Genomic DNA, 27,494 nt, shown 5'->3' with positions numbered 1-27,494 from the left:
TAATTCAACGAAAGCTAGGTCCATGGAAATACAAGTGTAATAAATTTCTTTGCAATGGTTCGACACTCGTTAACTATCGATAGCTGTGAGCGGCAATCTTGTAGCCTATAAATAGCGAGTCTTCGGCGCTGCAATTGAGAGAGAAAATTGAAGTACAGCAGAGTCAATATGAGTAGCACTTATCGTAAATTTGTTTGTAGTGTAAACGTAGAAATTGAAATCTTGGTGTGGGAAACCACTTTAACTCCGCCTGCAGTTACTGTTGGAGTGAATTAAGTAGCTCTGCAGTTGCTGTTGCCGGTCCCAAGCCCGGAGAAAGGAGGAGGGTTGGCGAAGCACAGAAGCCGTAAAAGAATCGACATAAAATAGTTGGAGAGATCCTGTAGAGCTTAATACCTTAGTCGTAATGACGACGACGACGATAATAATAATAATAATATTGATTAAAATTTCAACGAGCGTAACAAGCAGGAATGTTGGAGCTTCCCCAATCTCTTCAACCGAAATGCAAATACTTCTGGGCTTAACCATTTCTATTGAATACAATTTTTCTTGGTTATCGCTATTCTTATAACAGCAAAATATAACAGTTTACGAATGGATAACTTGCACACCCTCCGCGCTTGTGCCAATTCCTGCTATTATCTGTCAGTGTAACATCGCCAAAGGTCTTGTCAGTACGAAAGGATAGCGTGTTCAGCTTCGAAGTCTAGACGAAGTTATTGTAGTAGTGGACACAAGGAATCGAATATTCTAACCGCCGCTTCAGTATATTTATTCCTTTATGAAATTCGTTGAAAATAATGTGTCTACAACCAATAGCTTAATATATAGTATCAATACTAGTGATAAGAACAATCTATATAAAAACCTAACCTCACGTACCTTGGTCGAAAAAGGCGCCCAATATTCAGGAATACATAGATTCAGTTAACTGCCAGCAACCATTAAAAACTTTGTTTCAGATAAATTACAGCTTAAACAGAGTTTGAAAGGCGTTTTGGTAGGAAACTCATCTACTCTGTAGACGAATATCCTAACAGGGATAGTTAGACCAGCTTATGTAAAAATTTCCGTTTTGACAGCACTTAGTCACAACAGTTAAGATTAGGTATGATGATAAATTTATCAAATATTTATAACTAGGTTTCATTCTGATAGTGTATGAATTCTGTAAATATTAGCAGTTCCAGTTTATAGTAATATGTTCACATATTGCGACAATCTCCTGACAAACGATTGGAGAAGCGAGTGTTGCATTCATATGTTCTATATTTTGTTACATTTTCTGACATGTTCCACACTCATGAGAGTCATGTCACTTTTGGGTCTATGTAACAAAAACTTAATCTAATCTAGAAAGAAAATTTCATCTCATCAAAATAGTCAATAGAAATTGTGAATTATATTTCATTATGGGGCTTTAAATTTCTAGTAATGGAATAACAATATTTTTGTGAAAAGTTCACAGTCAAATAGATTACCACATAGTCCAGTACGAGTATGTATTTAGAATATGATTTATAACCCCTTTGTAATGTTTAGTTGTGTCTCAGCTACATTTTCTGACATGATAGAGAAAGAATTCAAAGTATGACTAGTAGTAAATCTGGCAAAAATTACAGTGATCCCTTAGACTGCCCTCATCTGATGAAAAGTTAAATTTATAATTGAGCTTACTGTTGATGTGCTAATGTAATGACCAACCTTGCCTTCCATTTGTCGAAACATTCACTGATTACCCCAAAAGTAACATTGTTATTAACTTTACTAGTAGAGAATTAAAATTATAATAGAAATTCTCTCTCTCTCTCTCTCTCTCTCTCTCTCTCTCTCTCTCTCTCTCTCTCTCTCTCTCTCTCTCAACAGTAGCGCTGTGAAATGGTTTGAGCCTTATTTAACTAACAGGAAACAAAGGGTGTCATTGTGAAATACCTGAGCATTAAGCAGTCAGTCTTCATCCGACTGGGAATTGATTACGTGTAGTGTTCCTGAAGGTTCCATCTTGGGTCTGTTGCTTTTTCTTGTGTGCATTAATGACTCCTTGCCCATTACATTGCCAGATGCTAACTTTGTTTTGTTGCAGATGGTACAGACATTGCAATAAGTAGGAAGTCAAGTACAGATTTAGAAATGGCTGCTAATCAAGCTTTCACTTACGTTAATAAATGACTGAAAACTAATTCACTGTCGTTAAACTTTGCAAAGACACACCAGAACCTGTAAGAGATTTCCTTGTAGCATGTGTATAGCACATGAAGACATGCAGATCAAACAGGTTGACAGTGTTAAATTTCTGGGATTATAACTCGATAATAAATTCAGTTGGGATGGGATTTGCAGTCAGAATGATGTCAGATGTAGTGAATATAATAAGAACTTGCATATATTTTTTTTAAAATTTTCTTTCTGTAATGTCATATGGGATCATATTCTGGAGTAACTGACAAAGCCGAGCAAAAGTTTTTAGCAAGCAAAAGCATATAACAAGACTCATTTGTTGTGTAAATTCAAGAAAATCATGTAGAAACCTGTTCAAGGAACTTTGTATCCTAACCATTGCTTCTCAGTATATTTATTCTTAATGTAATTTGTTGCAAGTAATATATCTCCATTTCCAACCAATTGCTCAATACATAGTATCAGTACTAGGAATAAGAACAATCTACATAAAAACCTAAAATCACTTACCTTGGATCAGAAAGGGGTCCAATATCCAGGAACACACATTTTCAACAAATCACCAGCAACCATTAAAAACTTGGTTTCAGATAAAGCACAGTTTAAACAGAGTTTGAAAGACTTTCTGGTAGGCAACTCCTTCTACTCTACAAATAAATATCTAAACAGTGACTGTTAGACCATCTTAAGGAAAAATTTTAGTTTGCACCAATAGGTCACAACTGACAAGATTAGGTATTTTATGAATGATAAATTTATTAAAAGTGCATAGCTGTGTTTCATCCTGACAGAGTATTAATTCTGTAAATATTAGGTGTTCTAGTTTACTGAAATGCATTTACCTATTTTGACAGTCTGCTGATAATTGATCAGGGTAGTGATTATTATATTCAGATGTTTTATGTTTTTTTTATGTTACACTTTGTGACTTGTTTCACACCCGTGAGAATCACTACGTTTTTACGTCTCTGGCACAAAAACTAAATCTAATGTAATCTAATCCCATTTCATTATAGTCACAGAACTTTGTAGGTAGTAGTCCTAGTGCTGTGTTGACATTGCCAAGTCTTGTAAACATTCTCTAGTCCATGTAGTAATTTTGCCGCAAGTGTCATATATCAGAGCAGACTTGATCACTTATTCTACATTATTTGCCCACAAAATTGAAATACTGAATGGGGATAAGGTATTTATTTATTTTTATCTACACCAAATCATTCACATGCAGTCAATGGTTCCATGAATAATTTTGATAACTACTTTTACATTGGGAATTGACAAAATGCGGTTGTGGGAGTGATGTAATCAACTAATTGATATGTGACAAGTGCAGTGTCTCTCTAATTTCTCATGTTCTTTGATGCTTCCTGTTTTGGTTTGTTTGCTAATGTGTACAAATGTGTCTTTTGTATCTGTGCACAATAAAGTGTGGTTTACACTGAGGTGAAAAACAGTCATAGAATAGCAATGTGCACATGGTGGTAATCTCATGTATACAGTGTATAAAAGGACAATGCATTAGCAGACCAGTCATTTGTATGTGAGTGATTCATGTGAAATGTTTCCAACCTGATTATAGCCATATGAGGGGAATTAACAGACTTTGAACACAGAATGGTAGTTGCTGCTAAATGTGTGGGACTTTCCACTTCAAAAATCATTAGGGAATTCAGTATTCTGAGATCCGCAGTGTCAAGAGTGTTTCGACAGTAGCAAATTTCAAGCACAAGGCAAGCTATTGGTGGCTCCATAATTGTGTGGGCTGTGTTTACATAGAATGGACTTGCTCCTCTGGTCCAACTGGACCAATCATTGAATGGAAATGTTTATGTTCAGCTACATGGAGACCATTTGCAGCTATTCATGTTTGAAACAATGGTGGAATTTTTATAGATGACAGTGTACCTGGTCACCAGGCCACAATTGTTCGCACTCAGTTTAAATAACTTTCTGAACAATTCAAGTGTATGATTTAGGCACCAGGATCACCCAACGTGAATCCTTTCATACATTTATGGGACATAATTGAGATATCAGTTCATGCACAAACTTGTGTACCAGGAACATTCACACTTACAGCGACAGCATGGGACGATATTTCTGCAGGGGTCTTCCAACAATGTATTGCATCCACGCCACGTCATGTTGCTATACTACTCTGGGTAAAAGCACGTCCAACATGATATCAGGAGGCAACCCATAACTTTTGACACCTCAGTGTATTACACTGTTAGTCCATGAATGTATTTTATTTGTAGGAGATAGTGTTCTTCCATAATTTGTGAACCCAAAGAAGCAATTCTGCTCTCGTGGATAGGTTATCTGCTGCAGTTAGCATAGATAAGTACCATCAGGCATACCACACATAACCTTCTACATTCCATCAGTGGTACCGTCCAGGTCATTAAAAATGAGATACAGATTCTACATTGCCCACCTCCTGTTTTTCAACCACTAGACTCCGTGCCACACACCGATCCACTTTGGAACATCACGGTTCCAAACACACTGGTCATGACATTGGACACAGTGATACAATCACATAACATTGCTTCACACATAATTACGGCACTGTCGTAAGACATCAAATTCAGAGTGAACATATTTCCAGTCATTTCGCGTTCACTGGTACCACATGTGAGATCAACAGAAATATCCACTCATCAGCTTTCGCAGTCCTCCCACACTGTATTTGCAAATTCAGGCCCCACTGTTTGCAAACAGTCAATTGAAAACTTAGTTGCAATAAATGGAGAGCATTTTCAAGTAACAGCAAATTAGTGACTCTTTTAAATAGTTCACTTTGGTGACCAGTAATCTTGATCAACGTGTTACTTCAGTAGTGTTGGACATTATATTATGATGCTCCCTGCACCAAGCCTACAATGCCCTCATGATGGCGCTTATTTCACATTGCACAAAATCAATGGGTCAAAGGCTCACACAAGTCCTGTACCATGAGAGGCATGATGACATGATTCTGTCTGAATTCTGGAGACATCTGCATGGAATGATTATCAGTTTGGATGCTTTACTGTTACACATTTGTCAACAACAATTGCTACCAAAATGAGGTTAATTTTAATTGCTCAGGAAGGGCAACCATTATATTAGTTACCAATAAAGCACACACCTTGCCCAAAACATATGTCACAGTGGCCACCGTGATAATTTCCATTCACTCTGAAGGAAGAGTGACCAGCCCAACATGCTGCTGCCTCGCTACCATGCCACATCTGCCTGAATGTCACAGAGTGTTCTCGAGGACCTGTGAACTCCCCATGCCACTGTCAAGCGGCTAACTAAGCAGTCGTAAATGTTGCAACTATTGATCATGACAGCTGAGCACAAACGAGCCCCTTGCACATGCCCACAGTGGTTTCATAGCCATGAGACCACTCAGACAAATGTTTACTGTTCCACAGACATTTTGGTCAACTGACAATGAAGTGCAAGAAATTATGTTTGCACCTCAATGCCGAGGGATGATTTGGCTCAGGTGCAACAGTTTGACACCCATTTACAGCACCTACTGTTTTAGAACAGTTAGCACCCTATGTCAAAAAGACAGTATAGGACTGCTCAGCCTAATGCTTCTATTGGAATGCCTCCAAAGCTGCTGACTACCGAATCACTACACGGCACTACATTACAAAGGCTGTTCATTACCAACCACTATTCAGGGCTAGTGTTATTAATTAAATGGGATCAGAGATCAGCACACTGCCACACTAAGGCCAATTTAATGGCAGTTAACAAGTCCGTCATATGTGCATATGGTCACAATACGTTTGAGGCTGACAATTGCCTCTTTGAGAACTGCAAGTGGACTTACAAATTAACCAACATTGCTCAACCTATTTCAGGTGCTGATTTCCTCACACAGGCTGCACTGACCACCAATTTACTAAATGAATGACTGATACACTCTGTCAACAGTCATACTATTCTTGCAGGAAAGGCTCATTCATCAAAGTACACAATGTCCAATGTGTATAATTTAAGTGCTAACACCTCAAATGACCATCAACAGTACTGGGAGCCGTACTGCTGCAACTTGAAATTACATCTCCATACCATGAAACAAGATTATGTAACAATCAGGTGTGAAATAATCAAGTTGCATGAGGACAATGTGGTGTTGAATGATACCCTATTGGAAACAGAAGACAAACTCCAAGTGGCCCACAAAACATAAGAACAACATAGGACACCTCTGCATTGCATCTGTGCCTCGCACACAACTGCGTCCACGGAGTAACTGTGGCCCGTAAAATCACAGGGCATGGGCACACATACTATGGTTCACCATATCTCTACCAGACCTGGTCTGCAATATCGTCACAAGTCCACTGAATTGCTTGGAAATGACTACCACTGATTTCCAGTGGCTACACAATGTTACCAGGGGAAGGAACACCTCACACCCCTCCCCCTCTGTCTGCTACCAATGGCACTCCTACCAACCATCATTCTACGGTTCTGGCTGTGTCACTGACAGTCAGTTACATGTCCATCATGCCCAGCCACCCACACACAAGCTGGCTGTGAGTTCAAATTTGAACTCCCTCTCATCTTTTAGGAGGGGGGAGGGGGGGAGGGAGCAAATGCTGTGTGAGAGTGACATAATCAACTAATAAATGTGTGACAAGTGCAGTGTGTCTTTAATTACTCATATTCTTTGTTGCTTCCTGTCCTTGTTTGTTCACTAATACACTGTTTTTCCCTGTATGTACTTGATATGTAGTAGATGGTTTCCCTACATGGTCCCACATTGTAGAGTAATTCATACAGTAGCCCTATACTGAAATGTACATAATAAAATTAATAAATGCGTACATTTGGTAGACTTTGCAACTGAACATCTTATAGAAGCCTCTTTATGGACCTAGGGATTGGTACATGTATACTCTCCCTGGTGGTATTTTTCGTTAACAGCAAGAGTGAATTTAGGATGAACTCAGCAATTCACAATCACATAACTAGATGAAGTAATAATTCCCATGTCAGCTATGTATCCCTTTCTAGGGTTCATAATGGAGTTTTATTTTTGCATACAAAAGTCTATAAAAGTGGGCTGCAAGCAGAAAACTGAACATTTGCAAATATTTAAAAACAAAACAAAATAATACCTCATTAGCCACTCTTTCAACAATTTAACAGAATATTTGAAGTGAAGAACATAAATTCTGTTAAAAATTAAGCTCACTGCTTCATATAGATACATGACAGTGGCAAAACATTGAGTTCTTTCAAAGGTGTCAAGTGATGGAAGAGAAAGGCACTTATTTCATTATTTCATCTTTTGTGTAATAAATATATTTTTGAGACATATGTCCCAAAATGTAATGCAGTGTGGCATTACAAAATATACAACTGCAAAGCAAGCACATTTGACTGTTTCTGTGTTGATGACTTTACTCAGTCTGTTTAATGACTTCTCTTTTAAGTATTCCTACTGTCGAGTACTGTCTGTCAACATACTCTGAGGAATTTTGCAGTTGCATTTTTATGTTTGTATCAGCAGTCAGAGCTTTGAGTTGATGAGAACAGTATATTAGAATCACCAGAAGACATTACCAATAGACCATTCTGAATGTTTAGGGACAGATCATTGCAAAGTATGATAAACAGAATTGCTCAAAGTGTGAAAATTGAGGAATTCCTTGTCTTGCTACTTACTGCTTTAACCAACACTTTCACTACTTGTTTGGTGATTACAACTTTTTGGACTCTGTTCAAAAGATATGACCTGAACCGATAACTGCATTTTCCCCTAATTCGATACTACCATAATTTCTCAAATGTAATGTATGGTTGCCAAAGTTTGTGAGCTCAAGGAATAGCCTGTTGTGTGTGTTTTTTTTAAAAATGCACTATAGAATTAATCAAAATGAATATAAAGCTCCATTTATCATTACCCTTTCTAAAAAGACAAACTTTTGGACAACCAATAAGCAATAACTTCTAAGGAAGCTCTTCAGGCCAATAGTTGTTGCACTTGCAGCTAACCTACCGGCACTAGTTTATGTGGCCAGCTGGTACTGAAACATGGAATTTCATCTAAATTACTCTAGCATAGGAATGATTTTTTAATAATTAATGAAAATTTTGAGAATTGTTAACAATAGTCCTTTATTATGCATTAAACACAGATGATAACTTGAAATGAACTTCCAGTGTGCTATATTTTAAAACAACTATTGAAACAAAACACATGCACCACAGTCTCTCCCTGTGAGTTTCCAATAGTTCTATTACAAAAGTCAGCACGAAATTTTTATGTTCGTCCACCTTTCCCTTTTCAGTGGCTTAGTAAACAATAAATGCATTATTCACTGAAGTATTTAGTAATCTTCTAATATGGATAAGTTATTTGGAGGAAGTAACTTCTTTTGTGATCACAATATCGCCTTTAGAATGGTAGGTCAATGACAGTAGCAGTACTTGACTTAGTTACAAATATAAGTCAGGGTTTTGAAGACAAAAGAGTCTAGAGCACTGGTACCTTGTGAGCTTAGTAAGGTATTCAATTGTACCTCATGTAAGACCCTCCTCAGCAATGTAAAATCATGTGGTGCTGGGGGAGCTGTTGAGCGAATTCCTACCTAAATAACAGACAGCAGATTGTATCAGTGCAAGGAGTAGACTCAATTGAAAAGAAGTTGAAATGGAGTGCACCATAGGAACCTGTAATGGGGTCTCTGTTGTTCCTGATTTTTGTTAGTGACATAAGTATCAATGGGCACACCTTGCAGTTTGCAGATAATAACATTTGTTCTCAAAAAGGGAGAGTGTCGCTCAGGCTTTTCAACCAGCAGAAGTCCTATTAAACAAAGCCAAGGCCTAGTTTATTATGAACAAGATGAAAATTAGTGAATACAAAACACAGAATGACATGGAGCCTTATTGAATGAAACTGGAGCCCTGTGTGACACAGCAGCCATGGGCTTTTTCATTGATTCTATGTTAACATGGCCACAGCCCTCAAAATGGTATATTCCAAACTTTCCTGGGTCCTGTATCTCCTGGTAAAATTACAAGGTGTAATATTGGACAAGTAGCAACCAACAGTGTACCATGTAATTTTCCAAAGCTGCATGAGACATGGGCTGCTGCTGTGGAGGCACTCTGCAGGCTGCAAGAATATACTTTGTTTTAGCCAATCTTTATTCAACTGCCTTGCTCATATGGAGGTAAATCATGCACGCTACAGAAAGAGAAATAAATTTCATCACCACAGCACTGAAAATAGACAGTATAGAAAGCCCTGGATGTTGATTAACAAAAACACAAAGGGTGTCCACAGGGCGGCTCTCGAACTGTTGAATGCACTACCTAAGGGTATCCTGTCATTACCAATGGAGCAATTTAGGACTAAAATTTTGTCTGAACTGTGCACTATGTTCTAGAACTGATTTCATAGTTGTATTGTCATTGTACATTAGATTATAATCGAGTTGTTCTCTTCATTATATATTTTGTAGCATCATAGTTTAAACTGCAGTCTTTCATTCATTTTATTGTTGTAATACTACTGTAATCTTGATGCAGTCTGTCCAGCTATGGCTGGTTAACAACACAGAGCTGGTAATAAATGGACAAGATGTCAGACTGGTTTTTGAAGATAATAAGCAATATTATCCTAACCACAGGATTATTCATTAGGCTTTGTGTTATAATACTGCAAATTTCAGTAGGAGTGAGCGGGCAAGGAAAAAGTTATCTTGGGAGCAGCACAAAGCTTGTACAGTGACTGAGTACAGAAGGATTGATAAAAGAAGAAAGTTTGTCATCAATGTTTATAAAGTGATTGTTGAATATTTCACATACATTTTTTGATCAGAGGAAACACCATCTTCATTCTTAATGCATGTTATTGATTGACGTCTTTCCTTTTCACCACCCGTCTCACTGATGACTTTCCATATAGCTTTTGATTTATTACTTGAATTGAGTATAAACTGACAGTTGTACATTCTCTTGGCTTCACAACAAAACTGTTCACTTTGAAATAGTTATTGAATAACTTGTTGTATGTAGTTTTACTGTAAGCATAGAGTAGTCTTTTGTTTGTACAAGAGGTTTGTGTTCCTGACACCAGCAATTTATTACCAGACATTTTCCATATAGTTTGCTTAGCTCTAAGTTTGGTTGGAAATGCTACATCTTCATGGTTGTACAGAATACTCAAATTCTGGTACCTTACAGTCAACATCACTATCACAATGTACACCCTTCCAGTCAGCTTCATGGAGCACATGTGTGAAGGTGAATAGGCTATATTATTTTCTTCAAACTTTCCTAACGGTCTGTCAACATCTTGAGAGGTCAGGTACAGCCCAAGCCTTTGCAGCACCTGTGCTGAATGTCTATCTTCCAGCTTTTCTTTTTGCCCTCCCTTGGGAAATATGTCCGGGTAGTTTTGGGAATTCGTTCTGAAGCTTTAGTATCCTGACATCAGAACAGTCCCTCAACTGTCTTTCTTTCTTTCTTCATTCGCCATCTCCTGCCCTTCCTCTGCTTCAACATTTGAGGTTCCTCTTTGTTTCTTCTTCCTTCCTGTTTGCTCCTGAAGGCTGGCCTATATGTTTGACGTGTAACAGCTGACTGGTAATGTGTTATTCCTAGCCCCGGGTCAACAGGTAGTGTTTGCACGTAACCCCTGCTACAGGCCAGGCACAGGGAGGGATGACTGCCTGAGCTGTTACCTTCCCCAGTTGCCAATATGTCACTCTATCAGGAGTTTGGGAGGTGTGACATGAGGTGTGAACAATCACGTAAGGCAGGTGAGGCCCCCTTGGTAGGACCCCAGTTGGAAGGAAAGCACCATCGAAGGCACTGTCAATCATGGGGGATTTTCTCACAATGAGCCAATCACCATTTCTGTCTACAACTACTAAATGTAAACAGAGTGAGGCTAAAGATTCAAAGAATCTCCCAGTGGCACCTCAGTCCCTCATGGTATCAAATACTGAAGAAGGTCAGTCCTTTGCTACTGTTAATGTGTTTATTATTCAAAAAGGTTTTGCTGCAATTGCAGGTCCTGTGAAATATTGCTACCATTTATGTAATGGAACTTTGTATTTGGAGTATAATTGTGATTTTCAGGCCCAATCATGTTGAGGCCCACTGAATACTGAATTCTTTGTATGGTGTTATTTACACTAGACTGCTTGGAGGTCTGACCGAGGGAGAAATCCAAACTTACCTCTCTGATCAGGACATCACTGCAGTCCATCAGGTAATGAAAAAGGTTGATGCAACTTTAGTGCCTACACACACTCTTTTTCTCACGTTTGATCAAGCAGTGCTTCCACCGAAGATCAAAGTAGATTATGAAGTGATTACAATCCAACTGTACATTCCAAACTGGATGTGTTGCCGCCAGTGGCAACATTACAACCAAATTCACATGTCCTGTTGAAACAAAACCAAATGAGTTATTTGTGGTAGGGTTGCTCGCAAGGACAATTGCCACCTCCTCCTCCATGCTGTATCAATTGCAGCAGCGACCATGCAGCCTCCAGCGGAAGGTCCACAGTATTAGATCCAAATAGGAGGAATTACGGCTGCTCTTCAAATCATAGCATCCACTCTTTCTCTGCCTCCAAGAAACAAAACTGCATCCTTGAGATCGCTATGACCTCTCATATTTCCTTCTGGTCTGCTTTGACCTTCCTGCAGAAGACAGCATTCCATCTCATGGGGGAGTCATATTGCTCATCTGGGATGACATTCATAGCCAGACCATCTTACTGAACACTTGGCTGCCAGCTGTTGCAGTTGACATTATCCTTCCTTGCTTAACCTTTGCTCTTTGCAGTGTATATGTCCCTCCATCATTTGGTGTTGCCAGGGCAGGCTTCCTCCAGCTTATTGATCAACTGCCTCACCTCTGCTCGGTGACTTTAATGCACACCATCGCATTTGGGGCTCTTCTAGAACCTGTCAGAGAGGTGCTGTCTTGGCCGACCTCAATCAACTCAACCTCTCTATCTTAATAATGGAGCACCGACATTCCTCTCAGACTCCACACACACCTATTCCCATTTGGACCTCTTGTTCTCCAGTGCCCACTTTTCCTGTCATTCTGAATGGTCCATTCTCTCTGATATGTACTAGAGTGACACTCTCCCATGCGCTATCGAGGCTGACTGGAGCCTTCAGTCCTCCCTGGAGACCTTCAAAAAACATTTCCCCAGTTGTGATGACCAGTCATAGTTCCTCACAAACATTATCCTTACCATCATAGAACATTCCATACCTCGCACTTCATCTCTACCATGCTGTGTACTGGTCCCCAGGAGAACTGAGGCATACTGTGATGTGAGTCACATGCGAAGACCTGTTCTCTGCATTTATAACCATCATCCTTTGATGGCAAGCTCTATTTGCTGTAAACAGTTGCAAGTGCAGTGTCATTGCATTCTTTGCTATATCAAAACAGCTAGCTGGATTTCATTTACTGGTTCTTTTAACAGTTCCACTTCCTCTTCCAAGTGACCGTGCGGTTAAAGGCGCTGCAGTCTGGAACCGCAAGACCGCTACGTTCGCAGGTTCGAATCCTGCCTCGGGCATGGATGTTTGTGGTGTGATTAGGTTAGTTAGGTTTAACTAGTTCTAAGTTCTAGGGGACTAATGACCTCAGCAGTTGAGTCCCATAGTGCTCAGAGCCAACCAACCTTCCTCTTCCGTCATGTGGGGGGAAACCTCCATCGTCTGTTTGGAACTAAGGTCTATTACCTGATTTCCAGTATGACTGTAGCAGGTGATGTCATTGTGGACCTGGTAGCTATCTCCAACACCTTGGGCTGCTATTCTGTGGAGATTTTGAGCTCCACCCAATATCACCCCACCTTCCTCCCTCGGAAACATTTGGGCAGATGGCACATTTCCCAGACGCTGACGTGAAGTCGTTATCATACCCATATCTAAGCCCAATAAGGACAAACACATTTCTTTTAGCTACCACTCCATTTCTCTCATCAGCTGTGTTTGCAAGATGATAGAATGTATGATTAATGGCTGGTTGGTATGGTGGCTCTAACCTGGCAATCTACGAACCCTTGCACAATGTGGATTTCGAGCTCATCATTTTGCTGTTGACCAGCTCATCACTTTATCAACTCATGTCATTAACCATTTTCAGACAAAATACCCAATGGTGACTTTGTTTTTTGATTTGGAGAAAGCCTATGACACCTGCTGAAGGGCTGGTATCCTCTGTACTCTATACACATGGGGCTTTCGATGCCACCAGCCCTGTTTCCTTCAGAAATTTTTAAAAAGACCAAGTATTCAAGATATGTGTGGATACAACCTAGTCAGACATCTTCATCCAGGAGACTGGGGTGCCTCAAGGCTCCGTCCTGTGCATCGTTCTCTTTGCTGTAGCCATTAACCCTATAATGGCCTGTCTCCCACCAGACATCACAGGCTCACTTTTTGTCGATGACTTTGCGATGTACTGCAGTTCTCCACATACTTGTATCCTTGAGCAGCATCTTCAGCCATGTCTTGAGCATCTTTAATCGTGCAGTATCGACAATGGCTTTCACTTTTCCACTGACAAAACAGTTTGTATGAATTTCTGGTAGTGCAATCTGTTTCTTCCACCATCTTTACATCTTGGGCTTGTTGCTTTTCCATTTGCTGAAATTATGAAATTCCTTGAACTCATGCTTGATAGAATACTTTCTTGGTCCTCCCATGTGTCTCATCTGGCTGAACGCTGTACCCAGCCTCCTAATGTCTTACGTGTTCTAAGTGGTACTTCCGGGGGAGCAGATCATACCACCCTCCTCCATTTGTACAAATCCCTTTCTGTTCGAAACTAGACTCTTGGTGTTTTATTTATTCATCTGCACATCCATCAATTTTATGCCATCTTAATACAATCCACCGTCTTGGGATCCGTTTGGCCACTGGTGCCTTTTACACTAGCCCAGTTGAGAGTCTCTATGCAGAAGCTGCCGGGCAACTGCTGTTATACCGGTGTGATGTTCTCCTCAACAGATACGCTTGCCATTTATCTGCTATGCCTAGCCACCCATCCTACACCTCCTTTTTCGATGACTCCCTTGACTGCCAGTATGGGGTGCGTCCCTCTTCTCTGTTACCTCACAGAGTTTGCTTTCAGCTCCCATTCCAGCAGCTTAACTTCACACTCCTTTCCAGTTTTCCAGTGGGTGTGAACCCTTCACTACCTTGGCATTGCGCGGTGGCCTGTGTTTATCTTGGACTTTATTTACTCCCTAAGTAAACTACTCCCAATTTGATCTATTGCAGTAAGTTTCTCGACCTCCGCACACAACGTAGTGACAGCACCTTTGTGCACAGTAATGGTTCTAAAACTGACTGTGGTGTCTAGTGTGCCTTCGTCATTGACATGGACCATTTCTGGTACTGGATTCCAGAACACCACCCGATATTTACAGCAGAGCTCTTCGCCCTCTATCAGGCTACCTAATACATGCAGCTGGAGAGGCTTTTTAATTGAGTCATATTTTGACTCTCTCAGTGCCCTTCAGAACCTCTGTGTGCTGTACACAGTCCATCCCTTAGTGCAATGGGTCCAAGAAAGCTACCATTTGCTGTCTGTTGAGGGAGACACTGTGATGGTCATGCTGTCTCCTGTTCACATTGCTCTGATGGGATATCTGGCTGCTGATGCTGCTCACAAGGTTGGAATGCTCCTACCTCAGTCTGCTAGCTCTTCCATCCCTTTGGATGATTTCTATGTTGCCGTCTGTTGGCAGGTGGTGTCACTTTGGCATCGCCACTGGTGCACTCTTCATGGCAACAAGCTCCAGGGAATTAAACCACCCCTAGCAGCTTGGCCAACATCATCTCGGCCCCTTTGCTGTGAGGAGATCATTTTAGCTAGGTTGCATATTGGGTATTGTCGTTTTAGCCATCGCCATTTGTTAAGTGGTGATCCCCCACCACTTTGAGCTCATTGTCGTCAACCTTTGATGGTTCATCATTTCATGACCGAATGTCCTTGTTTTAACTACTTATGTTGTCATATATGTTTGCCGTCTGATTTGTAGGGTGTTATAGTGAAGGATGCAGGGGTTGTCGACTGCGTTTTACATTTTATCCTTCATAGCAATGTGGCAAAAGACATTTAATCTTTGGTTCAGGACTTCCACTGTCTCCACAGCATATTTTGTGGGTCTTTCTACATGAGGAAGTCCTTGTTCTTAGCTCGCTTTCCATCAGTTGATTGGACTTAATGTATAATTTCTTTTAAGTTCTTTTACTTCTTGATATTCTAAGGTTATGACATGGGCACCTTAGTTGTCTTTGTGCCAGTAGGTTAGCGATGACTGGGTCTGCAGGATTACATGATTGAAGTATGTGTTGCATTGATAACTCCTATCTGTATTTCAGGAAATCTGGTGTTGGAGGGGAAGGATCCAGATGACAATGGTTAGGAAACGCTAGTACATTAATAATCAGGTAATGACCATTCATTCCTCTGGGCTGCTTGTAGGCGATCATGTCAAAATAAAATGCTCTGCAGAAATTGTGGCAGCACTGTGACTGCCAGAAGTAAGGTTCCACCTATTTTCTAACTCCTCCACCCACAATCTGTACCATAGTGATCCCCTCCCAGAAGCACAACATAACCTTCAACTCCTACTCAAATCTATACGCCTATCCCAGAATCTGTTCCCTGAATCCATCTCCCTCCTCCCTCCAACAACCGCCCTCCCCGCACACACATATTTTACAAGCCTTCTAAAATCTATAAACCCAACAATGCTGGATGTCCAATTGTAGGTGGTTACTATGCTCCCATTGGAAGATCGCCACTCTTGTTGACCAGCACCTCCAACCAGTGGCCTGTAGCTTAGCCTTTCATATCAAACATACAAGCCACTCCACTTAGCAATTCTCAGCCATCCCCACTCCATAGGCACCTGGATCCTTATCTGTCACAGTTGATGACACCTCCCTACACACCAACATTCCTCAGGCCAATGGCCTGCCATCCAACACTACCACTCTCAATGTCCTTCTGACATCAACCCACTACCTCACTCCTTGCTCTTTGTGGATGACACTGGAGATGTCTTCTGATGGTGTCCCATAGTGCTTGATTGAATATGGAACTCATGATTGAGTAGGCCAATGCAACATTTCATCACTCTGTAGAGCTTGTGGGATTACAACAGCAGTACGTGGGCGAGCTAGATCCTGTTCCAAAATACTCCCTGTAATGCTTTTCCAGAATGGCAGCACAACAGGTTGAATCACTAGATTGACATACAAATTTACAGTCAGGATACGTGGACTAATCCCGTGATTGCTCCTGGTGTCATACAAAATCATATTCCAGACCATAACTCCAGATGTACGTCCTGTATGTCTAGCACATGAACTGGTTGGTTGCAGGCCCTCAACTGGCCTCCTTATAACCAACACACAGCCATCACTGGCACTGAGGTAGAACCAGCTTTCATTTAAAAACACAACAGTCGTTGACCCTGGCCTCCAATGAGGCACTTGACACCACTGAAGTCACAAATGACAGTGGTTTGGGGTCAGTGGAAGGCACACTACAGGGCATCTGTTTCAGAGCTGCCCTTGAAGCAACCAATTGGTAAAAATTCATTGTGTCACTGTGTGCTAATTGCTACTGCAGATGCAGCACAATTCGCCAGAGCCTCACGCCAGACATGATGGTCTTCCCTCTCAGTAGTGTCATGTGACTGTCCAGACCCCCCATCTTCTTGTGACTGTACTTTCTCGTGACCACCCCTGCCAATGATCATCTATAGTGGTTACATTTCTGCCAAGTCTTACTGCAATTTCACAGAAGGAACATACAGTTTCTCGTAGCTCTATTACATGACTTTGCTCAAACTCAGTGAGGTGCTGATAATGGCATTTTTGTTGTCTTAAAGTGGTTCTTGACTAATATCAAGTCGTTATGTTTAGTCCAAAATTCAACCAACACTATAGTCGTTACAGCATGTATTTAAAGCAAGCCTCATTTGCATCCTCATAGTGGTGCTACCACCAGCACTCTTATGTGACTAGCATGAAATTTTAATAGACATCAGAAACACACATACCAACTTTCATTTGTTTTGCACAACTCCCTCTTGGTACTGCAATATTTTTTAGTCAGTGTATTTAAGCAAATCCACAGCACAGCCATGGGCACCTGCGTGGCACCCTTCTATGCCAATCTGTTTACAGACCTTCTAGAGGAATCCTTCCTAGAACCCCAAAACTCCAAACACCTTGTCTGGTTCTGGCGTACCACAGAGGAGTGTTATGGGACCATTGCTTTTCACAATATATATAAATGACATGGTAGATAGTGTCGGAAGTTCCTTGTGGCTTTTTGCGGGTGATGCTGTAGTATACAGAGAAGTTGCAGCATTAGAAAAATGCAGTGAAATGCAGGAAGATCTGCAGTGGATAGGCACTTGGTGCAGGGAGTGGCAACTGACCCTTAGCATAGACAAATGTAATGTATTGCGAATACATAGAAAGAAGGATCCTTTATTGTATGATTATGTGATAGCAGAACAAACGCTGGTAGCAGTTACTTCTGTAAAATAACTGGGAGTAGGCGTACGGAACAATTTGAAGTGGAATGATCATATAAAATTAATTGTTGATAAGGCGGGTGCCAGGTTGAGATTCATTCGGAGAGTCCTTAGAAAATGTAGTCCATCAACAAAGAAGGTGGCTTACAAAACACTTGTTCGACCTATACTTGAGTATTGCTCATCAGTGTGGGATCCATACCAGGTCGGGTTGACAGAGGAGATAGAGAAGATCCAAAGAAGAGCAGCGTGTTTTGTTACAGTGTTATTTGGTAAGCATGATAGTGCTACGGAGATGTTTAGCAAACTCAAGTGGCAGACACTGCAAGAGATGCACATTGTATTGTGATCTAGCTTGCTGTCCAGGTTTTGAGAGGGTGTGTTTTTGAATGAGATATTGAATATATTGCGTCCCCCTACTTATACCTCCCAAGGAGTTTGCAAATGTAAAATTGCCGAGATCTGAGCGCGCACGGTGGCTTTCTGGCATTCGTTCTTCCCGCAAACCATACGCGACTGGAATAGGAAAGGGAGGTAATGACAGTGGCACGTAAAGTGCCCTCCGCCACACACTGTTGGGTGGCTTGCACAGTATAAATGTAGATGTAGATCTCTGTCCATGTCAAACTCACTAATAACCAACAATACCTACTTTTTGAGCACTGTCACCCTTTACACATCAAAAAATTGTTTCCATTTAGCATGGCCACTTGTGGACAGCATATCTGCTGTGACCATGATTTGTGACATATCCATAACCTGTTGATGCACTTGGCTCCATGTATCTCAAAGTCTCAAATTTCAGGGTTTTGAAATAATATGCTGAATACCAATTCTATAAAGCATAGTGCAAAATTATGTAGACCACACAATAGTTAAATTTCAAAGTGAATTCTCCTACTTTATTTGCACTATAGCATTGTTGATTGTCAGTTCAAATTTTACATATTAGAGTTTAAACAGGTGAGGAGACATGCACCTCCTCCTTCATAAATGTATCCAGATGAGAATTAATTCAACCACTAATCAGAGTCACAATGTTTATTGAATTTCATGGTGGTATAACATGCAGTGACAGAAATATGTAGTTAAACGTGCACATTATATAAGTTGCTACACAATCACCAACATGAATTATACTGTCCAGTAAATAATAGTGATTGAACATTAACACTTTGAGTTTACATATGTGACATATGTGTCATGCAGATGATGTCAAATCACAAATTTTCACATGAGATATTAGGCCTTTGATACTTAGTCTGGGACTTTCACACGGAATGATGTAGCATGTTTCTGAGTGCTAGCGTGTCACAGAACTTTCTGATGCATTGACGTTGTTCGTTTGGTAGTGCACCCATGAGTCTAACTCAAGTTGACATAGAGATGTTATCTGGTTGCTGACCATTCACAGACTTTCACTTTAATCGACACTAGTTGGACACAACCCAGTGATTTTGGGGCAGGGGTGGCTATTTAAAGAAAGGCACAAGAACTTTATGTGATTTATGAAACTACTTAATTTTTTAAAATTTGGCTAGGTTAGATTTTACTATTTTGTGTGGACTCAAGGACTTTGCTATTATCTAGCTTATGAAAAATGTTTCAGGTTAATAAACCATAAAAGCATGTGGAACATCATTATGTTTTTGTAGTCTGAAATCCCATATCTACAAGTAGGGCATCTCTCCTGAAATCCATATTCTGTGATCCTCAGTTATCCAAAATCTTAATTAATGACTGAATTAATTAGTGAGAGTTGTTATGTGATTCAGAAAAAAATATAGCAAAAAAGTAATTATACCATCACAGGCCAAAATCCCACCGACATTAAAGCAAAATAGATTATTGAAATTATGAGTGTCCAAACTTTTAATGTCACTTATCCCATATGTTAATTAATTTCAGATAATTTAAAATATGGTCATGAAAAATTGGGAATGTCTGTTTTTGAATGAGTGGTAATAATACTTCCTATCCTGCCCATTAGCTCAATATGTTTTCCCATTAAGTGTTGTTGCAGGAAATTTAATTAACCACAACTTTTAATTTCTGAGTATTCTAGTAAAACTACAACATTTTAATCAGGAAGATAAATACAGACAATTGAACCACAAATTTAAATAAAATTTCACATAAATAACAAATTTACACATTCCTGTATATCTTACATATTATGTGTGTGATAGCATTAGATACAGGATGAAAAAGTGAAAGAATTTTAGTTATTCATATGAGCAGAAAACACAACAGTTGCAGTATTTTACAACTTCCTATATCTGTTCACCCTCCAACTGAATTAAACAGACACTTATGACAATTAGCTTACTGGATAATTCAGTGGTCTATATGAGTCTTACGTGTATCAAAATACATAAGAAAGAAACAATGTTATCATAATACTTTAAACTAATTTTCAAATCAGGTATCCTAACTAAATGTTACCTAACAGCCTTCCCTGGCCATCTTATGACATAAAATTTTAACAAATTTCGAAACATACAAGTGTGTAACTACAATATTTCAAAACACATTTATGTCAGAGAACTTCATGGGTCATAACTTATTCTTGATATTTCCCAAATTTTTCACCATGTTAACACAGTTCATTACTCATCGTTGGCACCACCTTCACAAAAACCACACTCATGGTTTGCTGTAGGTTCTTTCTGGGATTTCTCCTTCAAATTTTCACTCACATCCGATGTATTGTATTGTATAGTATTGTATTGTATTGATCCAAAGTGGTGTTCGGCATTTACAAACATGAAAAGACAAACAAATTTTCTAAATTGGTGCACTAATAATTCCTATCTGTATATCTCCAATAAGAATGATTACTCATTAATTGGACATTTACGTGTTATAAAATAACACAGCCATCAGTATAATGTCACACAGAGAATTTACAACAAAGATCTCCTCTGACTATGACTTAACTTTCTTGAAATGAAGATTGAGTTAGTGAAATTCATTGCATTTTTAATTCCTGTTAGAAAATGATATCAAATAGGTGGTGAACAATACAGTATCATAGAAATGAACTTTGTAGCAATTTATATTCAACAAGTCATTAAATAAATTAGTACTTCACTTAGCTTCATTAAATAATTTTCAGTATTATTATAATTTTTTTTTCTCATGAAAGCATCACTCTGTTTCTGAATACAGTGCTGTAATGTCCAGCAGGTTCTCAACAAGTTATGTCATATTACTTAGGCATGCCATCACAACAAAAGAATATTATTCTCTTGTGTATCATTTCACTTTCCAGTTTATCAATGCTCATTATACCACTTATTTATTCTGTTTCAGACATGTTGACTGAAGAGGTACTTTTGCAAAAGAAGCTGTTACAAAGGCAGGGTCCCTAATCATTACTGTTTCATATATACTTCAAAGCACTTAATTCAGTTTGCCACTTCATATTCACTTTCTATTTCATCAATTCATTATAATATACTTCTCAATTACATAATACATTGCTACTTCATATACTTCATTCTGTTTGGCTTTATACACAAAAAATGACTCTACTGCATAATTCTCAACAGAAACCACCCATATTAATGACAAGACATTACCCTCTATCACATAGCAGAGAAAATTGTATTCAAATAATCACTTTATTTTCCTCATGTTTGAAGAGCAAGTCTATGACACACTTTGTTCTCACTAAAATTTTGTGTATGCAACAGTTATTATTACTGCAATATTCTTTATTTTGGCCAGAAAGACTTATAATATGGCACACATGCACTGAAAAGATGAACTTTCATACAGACAACTGAACTTAATTAAATTTTACTTTGGGGCAATGACTTTCTGAATTTCATATACTTAGGAAAAGTTGGGTTAACTGATTCTCAAAGCTAATTCAACCATCACATTTATAAACAATTCAAGAGGGAAAATTGTTTTTTCATACCACAAATATGTTCCCTTAGGTGGGCTGTACTGTGTGAGCTAATATGGATGTTGTCTGTTAGCTACATTTGCAGATATAGATTAAAAAAACTGAAATCCACGGGTAAGAGTAATTTATTTTTGCATTTAACAATATCTCCTACAGTTTTACTTTTTTGAGTTAGATTAATTGTTTATTGCTTTATGATACTGCATGAAATATGAACTGTGCATGGAGTCTTTTTCCCTTCATGCTGAAGATTGTTGATAAAGTGAAGGTGGGGTTAAGTGTACCAGTAAAATTTGTCATTAAGTGGATTGGTGCAGTTAACCCCAGACAGTTGCAAAACATCTAATAAATTACATAAATGTAAGGTTTGCACGTTCAAGTAAAAACCATTTTTCATGCAGTTTCATTTGCTTGCTGTCAGAAATTGCCTGGAAATTCAACTTTATGTTGACCTCTAAAGTCTCTGATATCATGAGTAATTTCAAAGAAACACATTCTAGTGCCCAAGAAAAATACCATATATAACACAGCCCTTGTTGGTGTTGCATTTCCTGACATTTGGAAAGGCTTTCATGTTAATAGTATCAAACGTATCAGTTCTCTCGTATTTTATGCCTACAATTTTTTATCGTCTTACATATTCGGCAGACCTTTCCCAGTCTGACAACAAATAACAAATGATTCACTGGGAGAACATGCAAGCATATCTGCAGATGACAATGTTCAGAATCTTGGACACCAGCCAGAAGATAAGCAAACAGAAATTACACATACATAACAAGTTTGGCTATGTACTAAAGCTGGTACAAGTAAAAAATGAGACACAGAAGGAAAGGAAAATAAACTGTCCTTAACAGTACAGCAGTTAAACAATGGACAGAGGCAGCAGCAAAAGACAGAAGAGCAAAGCTATTGCCAAATAAGCATAAATTAAATTAAGTATGCCAAATACTGGCAGAAAGGAGCAGCAGCTCTGAAGATTCTGATCACGTCCAATACACTGATTCATCTGTTGCTAACTTGTACACAAGTGTTGAAAATATTGAAACAGTGCAGAAAGGTGACTTTATTGTAGTTAAGGTACAAGGTAAAACTGTCACAAGTAGTCACAATTATTTGCTAGAGTGATTAAAATGTATGTTGATGACTGAAGTAAAAATATATAAGACAGTTGTTTATACTACAAAATTTGCAGCTACAGAAGAAGAAGATACTTTTTTTGCGTTAAATGAAATAATTGCCAAACCACTCAATGCACTATGTCTCACTATGCAGGTAATTTGGTGTGACATCTCTAAGGCACTGACTTCTTAATAACAATGTCGGGTATTCACAAGAGCTACAGAAAAAGTTCGCTATTTACATTGTTCAGAGTGGTATTGAGAGTGACAGGTTCAAGTGTTCACACATTGCACAAGTTCGCCGAGTGACTCAGTCACGGAAGCAGCAGAGCACTCGAACCGACCTCAACGTTTGAGACAACGGAGGTCTGGAGAACATGCATGAGTATGGTACTATCATGACTCGAAAGCAGGTCTGGGAGCTGATACGGACAAGCCGGGCGGTACGGAGCGCGATATCTGCAGCTCGACGGTGATGCGAATCGGTAAACTGGCACGGATGTCAATCCGGCCTCAACGCCCAATGTGGCAGAGGCACAGGGACACGAACGCGTGTCCAGGAGCTGCGACAGACACAGGAGGCATTGTCTGGGGTTACCAGCTGAAAGCGTGGTAAGCTGGAGACTAGGTCTCTACAGCAGATGGTGGCAGGTGCACGCCAGATTCTGATGGGTTCGGCAGCACGGGCGCTTTTTTTCTGCTGTGGGTGGTGTGGCGCATTGGTGATGCAGCACTGCTGTTTGAATCGGAGACGGTGGCTGGCGCGCGGGACGTAGTCCACTGGCGGCTGTGGCGGGAGCAACCGGTGCACAAGTGGTGGGCGCGGTCCGAGTGGCCGTGCCAGCTGCCTGGGCGGGGTGGTGTTAGGCACACGTGGTGGCGCGATGACAGCAGGCTGCCGCTGTGCATCACCGGCGGCTATGGGTGTGGGCTCTGTCTGGCTTCTGGCAGAGGGAGTGTCGTCTGTGATCAGGTCTTCTGCTGGGTCGAAGAAAAGCGTGGCTGCTGGAGTGGGCAAGATGTAGGCTGGCTTGACGTGGTCAATTGACACTGTAGATGGCTTCCCGTTGCACTTGATGACGAGCATTTTGTCACCTCGGCGATCACTTGGTGCAGTCTGCAGTAGGGCGGCCAGAGAGATGATTGTACTGCATTGATACGCAACATTACATGCGTGCAGCACTGTAGGTCAGTGTGCACGAATAGCTTCCTGATGCCTTGCTGCATCGGTGCGTCTGCTCGGAGGCTGGCCGTGTGAGTGCACAGACGTTCTGCCAGAGTGGGTGCCACGGTGTCATGTGGGAGTGGTACTTCTTCAATGAAATCGCCCAGGATCGTCAGACGTTGACCGTAAACGAGGTCGGCAGGTGACGCACCGATCTCCTCCTTCGGCGTTACTCGCAGGCCGAGCAGCACCAGTGGGAGTGCCTCTGGCCATGAGGTGTCGTGGCAAGTTAGGGTGGCTTTCAAAGTCCTGTGGAACCATTCGACCATGCCATTCAACGCCGGGTGGTAGCTTGTTGTCCTGTGTAGCCGGATGCCACACAGACTAGCGACGTGCGTGAACAATGCGCAGTGAAACTGGCGGCCGCGGTCAGTTATCACATGACTGGGACATCTAAAGCGTGCCACCCAGCTGTCGACGAGTGTGGTGGCGATGGTCTCGGTGGTGATGTCCGCGACAGGCATTGCTTCCGGCCAGCGAGTGAAGCGGTCCACCACGTTCAAGAGATACCGCTTGCCTCGAGAGACAGGAAGCGGGCCGATGAGGTCCACGTGAACATGCGCAATTCGGCGTGTCGCATCAGGGAAGATGCTTACGAGTGCGTGGGTGTGCCTCCCGACTTTGCCGCACTGACATTCCGTGCAGGTGCGCGCCCATTCACGGCACTCCTTCCACAGCCCGGGCCAGATGAAACGCGTGGCCACAAACTTTGCTGTGGTGTTGGTGCTGGGGTGTGAACGTCTATGGGCACAGTCGAAGGCACTGCTCCGGAAGGAACGGTCGGTGCATGCCAGTTGAGATGTCACACCAAATCTTCCGTGCAGAGCCGGGGACAGGCACCAGCTCCAGTTGCAGGCCGCTGGAAGTGTCGTGCCGGAAGCAGTGCAGTTCTTCATCACTCTCCTGTACTTGGGCGATGTCCTCAAAGTTCAAAGAGGGTGAGATAGCGGCACACGCTCGAGACAAATAATCGGCGACAATATTTTCTATCCCCTAAATGTGTCGAATGTATGTTGTAAATTGCGACACGAACTCTAATTGCTTGAGTTGGCGCGGTGAACACTTAGTGTGGTTGTTATGGAACGCGTGCATAATCAGTTTATTGCCGGTGAAAATGACAAATTGTCGTGCTCCTAAGGACAGTTGGAAGTATTTCACCGCCACATACACCGCAAGCAACTCTCGGTCATAAGCGCTCCAAGCGTGTTGCGATTTGTATAGCTTCTTAGAGAAAAAGCCGAGAGGCTGTCAGCTCCCACCGACGCACTGCTCTAACGCCGCACCAGTGGCGGCCTGGCTGGAGTCCAAGACTACAGCTAAGTACGCGTCATCTACTGGGTGAGCGATCAGTGTCGCTTCTGTGAGATTCCGTTTTGAGTCCGTGTAGCTCTGCTCCAATTCGTCTGTCCAATTCACAAGGGTCTTTCCCTTTGAGGTAGGACCGTGTAACGCCTTAGTCAACGGCTCTTGCTCGGCGGCAGCGTTGGGCAGGTGTCAGCGATAAAAGTTCAACTTGCCAAGGTAACGACGTAGTTTTTTGTGTGTCTGCGGTCGCGGCATGATCAGTATCGCTTGCACTTTCTCCAGTAGTGGCGTCGATCCGGTGGGGGTAATTAAATGGCCGAGGAACTCGAATTCCGTCACACCGAATTCGCATTTTGCAGCATTAATAACGATGTCGGCTTCACTCAGGCACTGAAAGAAAGTCATTAGGTGGCGGCAGTGGAGCTCGGTCGTCTTGGAATACACCAAGATGTCGTCGAGGCACGCGAAACAAAATGGCAAGCCTCACAAGACGCCATCCAGGAACCGCTGCCAAGTCTGGGCAGTATTCCGAAGACCAAAAGTCACAAATAGGCCTTCGGAAAGCCCAAAGGGCGTTAGAATAGCTGTTTTTTCAATGTCTTCGGGCGCCATCGGAATTTGGGTGTATGCCTTTGCGCACTCTATCTTGCTAAACACCACGCAGCCCGCCAAAGCATAACTGAAGTCTTGAAGGTGTGGGACTGGGTATCAGTCCGACACCGTTCTAAATTAAGGGCACGGTAGTCCCCACATGCACGCCACGAATTGTCTTTTTTGGGTACCAAATGTAACACCAATGGCCATGGGCTGCTCGATGGTTGAATGAGGCCTTGCTGCAGCATGGCTCGAACTCTGCCTTTGCTGCTGCAAGTCTATCAGGCGCGAGTTGACGTGGGCGCCACAATGTGGGTGGTCCGGGCGTGGTTATTATGTGGTGCACCATCGAATGTTTAATGTCTCTCGGTGCATTGGCTGGGCGGGTGAGGTCGGGGAATGTTTCCAGGATGTCACCGTAAGGACTGGGGCACTTCACAGTTTTAACACTGTAGAATGCGGCCTGCCGGAGCTGTCCCACTGTCTTTAAATTTGTTGTCACGTCGATGAGCTGGCCATTTGTGATATCGGCTAGCAGCCTGTAGTGGCCGAGAAAGTCCTCACCCAGAATCGGCTCATTGACACCGGCCACAGTAAAAGTCCATGATAATGTGTGGCATAGACCTAGATCTAAATTGCGGCTGTGTGTGCTGTAACTTTTAATTGCTGAATTGTTTGCCGCTGTGAGGGAGAGTGCCTCGACCCGCCTGCAGTCTCGTATCATAGAACAGGGGAATATCAAAAGGTCCGAACCGGTGTCGACAAGGTACCTCACGCCTGCATCCCGTTCGCAGACAAATAGACCAGTTAAGCGGGGACGTGTGGTATCACTGTCATGATGTGCAGTGAACCAACTTTATTGCCGTGCCAACGCACTGTGTTCAAGGGAGAGGCTTGGTGACAGAAACAACTAGGGCAGTTTTTGGTCATGACACATTTATTCTTCACTAGTTTTACAATAAGTAACAAATACCATTCATCAGTAACGTCCATCCATACAGGTGTGTTGAGCTAGCTGTACAGCTTGATCACCAATCCTGGAGGGTGTACACTCCAGTGATGAGCCTTGGCGCGACAGTGTGGACTGACTGAGACAAAAGCCGTGTCACCAAAAGTTCAGCTCCTGGCACGACCGGAGGCGCCGTGATGTCTGTGAAAGGGCGAAAGGCACTGCCAATGGAAGAGTGTACACCACTAAACGGGCGACTCCATTTAGGACTGCGCACATGCATTTGCGGTGGAGTCGCTTTCACTCGATGCATGTGGTCCGCGGCATGAGAAGTCAGAGACATGTGTTGCGTCGCGTTGATCAGCTCGCACTGTCTGTCTGCTTTGTCCTGTATGATCTGGAATGGGATGCATTGATGCCAAAACTTGGTATAACGGTATAGCTGCACTCGTGAATGCCGATCGTCGCTTACTTGTGTCGTCTGTGCAATAGTTCAGCAGTTTTGAATGGTGTGGCCGCCACAAGCCTATCCTCAATTCATGCCAGTGGCTCGGGGAAGTGGAGTAGCCTGCTGGCCTCGCCTGTGGGATGCAACCAGAGATGGCAAATTGCAGTATTGTTTCCTCAACCA

General features: G+C 41.6%; 1 long non-coding RNA gene across 2 annotated transcripts in view; it reads right to left on the bottom strand.

Annotated features, from left to right (window-relative positions):
- Window positions 1–27,494, bottom strand: part of LOC126470967 (uncharacterized) — a 151,911-nt gene that overhangs the window by 15,496 nt on the left and 108,921 nt on the right. The gene's annotated exons all lie outside the window — the stretch shown is intronic.

The sequence above is a fragment of the Schistocerca serialis genome, chromosome 3 (genome assembly GCF_023864345.2).
Source record: "Schistocerca serialis cubense isolate TAMUIC-IGC-003099 chromosome 3, iqSchSeri2.2, whole genome shotgun sequence".
Classification (NCBI taxonomy): Eukaryota; Metazoa; Arthropoda; class Insecta; order Orthoptera; family Acrididae; genus Schistocerca; species Schistocerca serialis.
Note: the sequence above shows the minus strand (reverse complement) of the source record. Positions and strands in the feature narration are given on the sequence as shown.